At 34.6% G+C, this 9,322-nt stretch overlaps 1 pseudogene; it reads left to right on the top strand.

Annotated features, from left to right (window-relative positions):
* Positions 1 to 6,264: 6,264 nt before the first annotated feature.
* LOC139110227 (uncharacterized) lies at positions 6,265 to 9,152 on the top strand (annotated as a pseudogene).
* The last annotated feature ends 170 nt before the right edge of the window (positions 9,153 to 9,322 follow it).

Raw genomic sequence — 9,322 nt, 5'->3', positions numbered from 1 at the left:
CTCGTCTACATTTTCATATTTTTATTGATTTAGATACAAGATCACATCGCATGAAAACATGTGGCTTTAAATGCTATTTGGCTGACATTCTAGTTACACTAATGGTGAATTCGGTCGCTTGCACTAGTGTACACTAGTGTACACTGAGTACAAATATTTTCAGTGTAACGTATTCGATTAATGCCATCTATTTCAGAGCACTGCACTTGTTGTATTCGATTACATTGACATTATTATAGTGTATACTTACGTCACAGTATACTAAGAGACAGTAGGGACAGTGAGCGTCGGTACCTTTGATCTTTTTCAGCCAAATATTTCTGGTCACATGACCCGGCGCCATGTTTTTGGGCGGCAAATGCCGTATGAATAATTTTGTGGGCCTCGAGAAATTGAAGTCTTTAGGCAGCAAATGCCGTATAAATAGTACGTGGGCCCCGAGAAATTAAACAATGTTTTTATTTTAATTTTGCATATGCACATTGGAAGGGTGGGTTTGTTTACAATTATATTGCACGTAAACGAATGTAGCGGTTCGCATTTTCTGTTTCTAAAAATTATGTTGCAACTTTATGTGTTGCAATCATTCTGACCACGAGTGTACACGTTGTAAGAAATTAAACAAAGTTACAGCACTAAGCCCAATACTAACTTATAAAGCTAGTGTATGTACACTGACCGGCAATAATGGCCTGACGCTCTGCGGCGACGGCAGCTAACGTGCGTGAGCTAGCGTGGTGTGCGTCAGGCCACACCGCGGAGCGCGTACGTGAGCCGTGAAGCGCCGAGAGAAGCGAGAGGACGGGGGAAAATTTGGTGGGAGGCGTTCTCATGCTCTCTCCCGCTCGCAACCCGTGCGTTTGAGAGAGAACGCATGAGTGGTCGCTAAGAAAAAGTTATAGGCGCACCTTCGTTCTCTCGCTTGCACGCGTTCGTGTTTATACGGGCGCGCAAGGATAGAAATAGATCGCAAGAGTACGCTATTAATTCTAGCATATACTTCAAGACATTTCGCGATAATCACAACCGAAATTGAAGACCCGTGTTACTAATGTTATTAAATATATAATTCTACGTTGCGTATAATTTATTTTCGCGATAATTTTTCGACAAATATACAGGGTGTATCATTCCATATTGACAAACTGTCAGAGTTAGATAGGTCTCGTAGATACAAATTAATAAGTCCTGTGCCATTTTGCAAAATTTTCAATAGTTATTGAGAAAAAAATTAATTTGTCTAGCGCAAGAGCGACAAGAAAGCTACGCGTGAGTAAGCGCGACAGGCGAGTAGCTAAAAATGGTGCCGTCGCCTGTCGCGCTCACTCACGCGTAGCTTCCTCGTCGCTCTTGCGCTAGACAAATTAATTTTTTCTCAATAACTATTGAAAATTTTGCAAAATGGCACAGGACTTATTAACTTGTATCCACGAGACCTATCTAACTCTGACAGTTTGTCAATATGAAATGATACACCCTGTATAAATAATATCTCGAGAAAGAACGCATGGGAGGACGGTGCGAAACTGTTAGAGGTGCACCTCCGATCTCTCGCTTGCACGCGTTCTTGTTTATATGGGCGCGTAGAGATAAAGATAGATCGTAAAAGTACGAATTATAGCTTTAAGATTTTCGCGACTAATGATAATCGAAATTAAATACTCGTGCTACTGATATTATAAATATATAATTTTACGTTGCGTGTAATTAATTTTCGTAATCATTTTTTGACAAATAAATAATGCCTTGAGAAAGACAATTTAAAATTCTGTTTTCTGTCTTGAGAAAGACAATTTAAAATTCTGTTTTCTGTCTTGAAAAAGACAATTTAAAATTCTGTTTTCTGTCTTGAAAAAGACAATTTAAAATTCTGTTTTCTGTCTTGAAAAAGACAATTTAATAAATCTTAAAGAATGTTCGTCGTATGAGAGTTTTGTTGGCCCTGAAAAGGGCCATTTTGTGGGCGAAGCTCTGCGGATCATCGAATTAGTAATCGGTCCAGTAACCGGACCGCTCGATCACTTGATTGAGTCGATTAGGTATCGAACTCATCAAGTTCGCGAGAAAATCTGGTCGAGCCCGAAGACCCTCCCAAACTTTTATCGCGTGATCAACTAACGCTGCCGTCGTCCTTTCCCTTCGTGGTTCCCATTGCAGAACCATCTGCGCCCAGACATTTTCTATTACATTCAGGTCTGGTGAACGAGCTGGCCAGTCAATCAAGCGGATCTCCGGATGATTCCGAAACCACGCTTGCGTTTCATGTGATGTGTGCACAGCGGAATTATCTTGCACCAATCGGATAATTGGCATATCCTCTTCAGAATATATTGCGCGTACTGAAGGAAGAAGAACTTCTTCCAGTATGTGAATATACTCTGTCGAGTTCATTCGCGTTGGAATGTGCACCAATTCTCCGATTGCAGTGCCAGATATCCACCTCCACATAGCACATGAAATCCTCCCACTTCGGTGAAGAGGCACAACATGGTTTGGATCCAACCGTTGATCTCTTGGACGCCATACGTGCGGCCTGTGATCAGCGCACGATTCGAAAACCTTTTCATCGGTCCATATCGTCGCTTCCCACTCCGCACGGCTCGTCACCAGATTTTCTAAAGCAAACGCGACCCGTTGATCCCGATGATCGGGAGTCAACGGGATTTTATGGGCTGGACGATGACAATGATATCCGGCTTCGTTTAAACGTCGCCGGGCGGTCCTGTCTGATACCGCGACGTCCGCTCTGTTGATCGCCTCTTGGACGGTGCCAAAAGGACGATCCACAACAGCAGCGACGAGTGCCTCGTCCTCTTCTACTCTGGTGTTACGAGGACGACGATTATGAGTGCGATGATCATGCAAAGCATGATCTCCGCCCTCATTGTATCGTCGTATCCATCGTCGAACAGCTTGAACAGAACACGGAATATCAGCAGCAATTTCTGCTACTGATTTTCCGGCCTGCCACTGTCCGATGATGCGACCTCGTATCTCAGAGCATAAGATTGAGCCATTATTCGCAAAAACTATTCAATGATATATCCGCGCACTGCTACGACACCACGAAAAGTGATGCTCGAAGAAAAAGCAACATACTCGCGACGATAACAAGTGAAAATCGCGACAGGAACGTAACACAATTAGACGGCTTTGTGTGCATAATGCAACTTCTTATTTTTAAAGACAGAAAACGGTATTTCAAATTGTCTTTTTCAAGACAGAAAACATAATTTTAAATTGTCTTTTTCAAGACAGAAAACAGAATTTTAAATTGTCTTTTTCAAGACAGAAAACAGAATTTTAAATTGTCTTTCTCAAGACAGAAAACAGAATTTTAAATTGTCTTTCTCAAGGCATTATTTATTTGTCAAAAAATGATTACGAAAATTAATTACACGCAACGTAAAATTATATATTTATAATATCAGTAGCACGAGTATTTAATTTCGATTATCATTAGTCGCGAAAATCTTAAAGCTATAATTCGTACTTTTACGATCTATCTTTATCTCTACGCGCCCATATAAACAAGAACGCGTGCAAGCGAGAGATCGGAGGTGCACCTCTAACAGTTTCGCACCGTCCTCCCATGCGTTCTTTCTCGAGATATTATTTATATATTTGTCGAAAAATTATCGCGAAAATAAATTATACGCAACGTAGAATTATATATTTAATAACATTAGTAACACGGGTCTTCAATTTCGGTTGTGATTATCGCGAAATGTCTTGAAGTATATGCTAGAATTAATAGCGTACTCTTGCGATCTATTTCTATCCTTGCGCGCCCGTATAAACACGAACGCGTGCAAGCGAGAGAACGAAGGTGCGCCTATAACTTTTTCTTAGCGACCACTCATGCGTTCTCTCTCAAACGCACGGGTTGCGAGCGGGAGAGAGCATGAGAACGCCTTCCACCAAATTTTCCCCCGTCCTCTCGCTTCTCTCGGCGCTTCACGGCTCACGTACGCGCTCCGCGGTGTGGCCTGACGCACACCACGCTAGCTCACGCACGTTAGCTGCCGTCGCCGCAGAGCGTCAGGCCATTATTGCCGGTCAGTGTACACTACTTTTTAAGCTAGTGTTGAGCTTGGTGTTAAAACTTTGTTCAATTTCTTGCATCGTGTATGTACACCGAGCTTTAGGGACCATCAATTGCTAGAATCTTGGTCCGTCTCATAGTTACACCTCATGTCAACTGCCTTTATTAAATAAATATATTTCTTTTCTTTTGTTTTATTATGAGTTCAGAGTTATTAACCCCTTTAAAACATAACAAATACGTTATTAAACTGTATTGAAATTAAAGCAATTTCAAATTAATTTACAGTCAACGCTATTGGTGCGCCCAAAAACATGGCCGCTCGTAGATGCGCGAGCGAAACTGCGCGGCTGACAAATTTTCGCTTACTGTCCCTACTGTCTCTTAGTATACTGTGCTTACGTCATATTCGATGAGTGTTGCACTACACAAGTGTAGCATAGACTTTGTATTCGAATACACATAATATACTAAGTAAGTGCAAAATTTATTACACGACCAATTTTGGCAGTGCATTAAATTGGTGTACCACTGAGAAAAGATTGACCAACCACAGTGGAACACTGTGTAGAGATTGCACTTATATAATTTAGTGCAACACGTATTTAGAATCAGTGAAAAGTCAGTGCAAGCGACCGAATTCACCATAAATCTTATAAAACAGTATCAGTACGTATTAATTATTACAGACAGAAATTTCTTATAATATATTATTTACTTATATATAAATTTGTTTATTTACAGCTTAATAGGCGTTATCGAGCACATTCCCAAACACTTTATTGCATATTGTCGAAAACCATCAGGACAATAGCTAAAATCTGACGATATGCAATCAAATATAGAAACATGTGGCGAAAAAATAATAATTACACCGATTGGAGTTAAAGACTTATTGTTACATTTGTTTCTGTTCGTTCCTACATTTAAAAAACTAAAAATTGTATTCGAGAACAAAACTAATACTGTAATATTTTTAATACTTTGCTATGTTTATATATTACCACGATTTTATTAAGACTTTATTAAAGAATACGTTTTACCTGCATCATCGATTACAATGTTAAATGTAATAATAAATTTAGTAATATTTAATGAATAAACCGCTTCTATAATTATACAATTATATGTGTATATATAACACTTAATTCAATAATACAACTGACTTTCATGTCCGTTTTTACGTAACATTAGATTTATTTGAATATTCTAACAAAACTCTTGTTTAATAAATTTTTTTTTCTTAGCATTATTGCCTCCGTCAAATTCAAAAAAAGAATTTTCAAAAGATTTTTTTTTCAAAGATTCATGATCAACCTTATAATCGACTTCCAGATAGCATTAAAGCAAATTTACAATCGATAAAGCCTAATACATAATGCATAGAAATAGGCAATTTGATTGGTCGAAGCCAGCCAAATGACACTGCCTATGCCTTCCCGTTACAGAGCGTGTCTAAAAAGTGAAGCCTATCCGCTACGCGGCGCTAGGCTACAGTTACCACGGTTACAATAGTATATGCTGCCTAAAATGCTATATTATATGCATTACATGCTACTCATGCTGCTTTCAATTTACAAGAAAACTCAAGAGATAATTCTCACTTATAACATAATTCTGTGTTTGTTATTTAATTAAGAGACATTGAAAAAAGACAGAATTATGTTGTAAGCGAGAATTATTCAAGTTCTGATGCAAATGGAAAGCAACTTTATATATTATATGTATTTATATTTACAATTATAAATACATGATTGCGGTGACCTTATCGAGTTAAATTGTTATATATATATTTTTCTATTATATTATTTATTTATTTATATTTTACATTTATAGTCAAAAATATGTATAAATTATTTCTATAAATTAATATTCATCACATGAGTCATAATTTAACACTCCTGTCCCTTCTGTTATATCCACCGCTTTTTTATTTGCGTAACAGAGTAAATTAATATTTGTATATATATTTATATATTTATTTATGTTATAAAGAGAGTCAAAATGAAATTAATGTATTATAATTATTATATTCGCGTGCATTCAACAAACTCCTTATGAAGAATTTTATCGGTTTAAATTTTATATGCGTAAGCTTTTCAAATAAAGAATCAACTATTAGCTCTTTTATCCTTTGTTGAATGATTAATCATGTCGCGAACAAAGTAAATATAACTGTCAGTAAGAGATCAGTGTTAAAAGAGTGAAGACTTTTTTTTCAATTGTTTCAATTATTAATATAAAATCTAATTAAAGAAATTTAAGTATGACGCGGTGCATTGTAGTTGGTTGTACTACATCGGGGTACACATCCAACCCGGAAAAAGTGCAATTTTTTTTCATTCCAAGGAACAAAGATTTGCAAAAAAGTGGCAAACAGCTTTAAAAAGACAAGACATTGTAATTAAACCAACCTAAGCTATTTGCCACCATCACTTTGAAGAATGTGATATTCTGTGGAAACGAGAACTTTATGATGAAGAACGAAATATTGTTGGCGTGGTAAGTTATTTAAATTATTATATTTTAAAATAGAAATATTAATTATTATAATATTTATTCAGTCTGCACCGTATAAAATACTTAAATTACGCAAAGGAGCTATACCATCCAAATTTCCATGGTCTGAGAAATTTCCAGATATAGAGAGTGATAAAACCAAAGAAACTAATAATGAAATTATACAAAATGAAATGCATATGGAGCATGAATTAGAAGATAATTCAACAAATTTTTTTTTTCATGATGTTTTAAATAGTATTGACAAAAAGGAAATAAATTTACCAAAGCAATAGGTACATACGCAAATTAATGATGATAATACACGGTTATTAATTTTCTTTTTACCAACATGTAATAAAATAAAATCAAACAACAGCTTATATTCATTTTATTCAATAAAAGAAGTAATATTAAAGAATGATATGAGAATACAAGTAAATGTTTTAAAGCAACCCATTCTAAATTTGCCATCATCTATATTTTATTGTCCTATTAATAGTATAGACCAGTTACAAAAAAATATTATTTGCTGTTGATAATTTTTATATATGTTGTGGTGCAAATGAGTGCCAAGTTTATATTGAAAAAATTGGATATAACGAAGCATTTAAAGACATTAGTGATACATGGAGACATAAAAAGTGTTCAATAATTTCAACTATTACAGAAGACAAATGTCAATTTTGTGCTATTGTACAAAAATCAATACATCAAAAAAGACGTCGAGAAAAAAAAAGTTATTAATAACAAACAATGAAAAAAATACAAGCATTACAAGAAATACAACTACACACAAAGAAAATAAAATTGTATTGTTAGGGTGCAATTTCACTATGACACTGGTCGCTAGCGTCTGATTGATCACGATCTGATTTGCGACGCTGGCGTCAAGAAGAGAAGCTCGATTTATTCAGCTTCCAGCGGCATATAGCGTCCAACAAGAAGGAAAAAAGTTAGGTTGTATTATGTATGTACGTCCTTCCTTTCTTACCGCCGAAATATTTATAACAAAGTAAGTAATTGTTATTAATTACTCTGCAATACCACAGGCAATATCCTGCAATGAGTAAGATATTTTGATGAATTCTTATTTTTATGATAAAAACCATGCAGTTTTCTGTTTTTGAACATTGGTGCAACCCAATAACGTTTCTTGGTATATTGTTTTTTATATGTTTTTTCTTGTTGATATAAAATTGTTAAACACATTATTAAACACTTTTTTATTTTCTCTCTTTTTTTAATATTTATTATTTTTAAACAATCCATTTGCCATTTGTAATATTTCTTATAAAAAGACATTTTTACGAGACTTCTTCCGTGCACCTTGTTCTCTTGGCTGTCGCGGAGTAATCGGTGGTGATCGAGAGTATAGAATAAAATAACTTAAATGCTAAACCTGTTTTCATATCAGCGTCAATACACGCTAGCGTCCAGCTGTTTTCATTGATATTTGACGCTGGAATCTAGCGTCGCAGCGTCAAGTGAAAATGTTCCCTTACGGAAAAAATATTATAGAGCACAAAAAGCAAAAATTCGAACAAAATATGTGATAGATAAGTTAAAAAAAGAACTTATAGATAATGAAATAGAAGTAAAAACACTTTCTATAAAAGATATAGAAAATAAATTAAAAGAGACAAACTTTTCTCACAATGAGCTGATTGCACTACAGGAAATAATAAAATCTGCAAAACGAAAAAATCCTACAGAGCATAGATATAATGAAGAATGGATTCTATTATGCCTATTATTGCACATGAAGTCCCCTAAGGCTTATAATTTTTTAAGAGAAAGTCAAATACTACCTGTTCCATGTATTAGGACTATTCGAAGGTACTACATTATTATTGTTTGACAATATCCAATTCAGAAAATAATAATATATGTAATAAATGTGTTTTTGTTTTGTTTCAGATATCTTTCGCTTATTGATAGTTCATGTGGCTTCAATAAACATTTTTTTTTAATGTTTCAACTTGCATTGCAAAAGAAAACAGATATACAAAAACAAGGAATAATTTTATTAGATGAAATACATCTTAGAAAATCAGTTAATGTTAATTCAAAAAATCTCACTTATACAGGATTAATTGATTTTGGAGATGAAGGAATTCCATCAACTTATTTAGATGAACAAGCAGATCATGGATTAGTAATTATGTTTCAACCACTTGCTGACTCTTATTCTCAACCATTAGCTGTGTTTGCCTCCAAAGGATCTGTACATGGAGAAGTACTTGCACAACTTATACTTAAGGTATGCATAATACAAAATATAATATATATACATATATGTATGACATGTTTTTCTCAAAGTTTTGCAAAATATTGTGATATTATGTATATTAATTTTATATTATAGACTATTGCGTTACTGGAAAATATTAATGTTAAAATTCATGGGGTAATAACAGACGGTGCAGCAACAAACAGAAAATTTTGGGACATTATGGGTATATGCGGCAAAATAAATCACGTAGTTAATTATTTTAATCATCCAATTAGTAATGAGTGTGTGGTGTATGTGTTCTCAGATACACCACATATTTTGAAAACTATCAGAAACCGATTATACACAACATCATTACAGGTAATAATATAGAATACAAAATTGTAATAAACATTGTGTTAGCTCATAAATGAATTAAATGAAATATTTATCTACACCGTTCAAAAGTGTAAAAATTAAATTAAATTTCTTTATTTTTATTGTCAGCTTAATTCTAATGAAAAATTAATTAAATGGGAATATTTTTGCATATTACAAAATAA

This window comes from Cardiocondyla obscurior, linkage group LG19, assembly GCF_019399895.1.
Source record: "Cardiocondyla obscurior isolate alpha-2009 linkage group LG19, Cobs3.1, whole genome shotgun sequence".
Taxonomy (NCBI): Eukaryota; Metazoa; Arthropoda; class Insecta; order Hymenoptera; family Formicidae; genus Cardiocondyla; species Cardiocondyla obscurior.
Note: the sequence above shows the minus strand (reverse complement) of the source record. Positions and strands in the feature narration are given on the sequence as shown.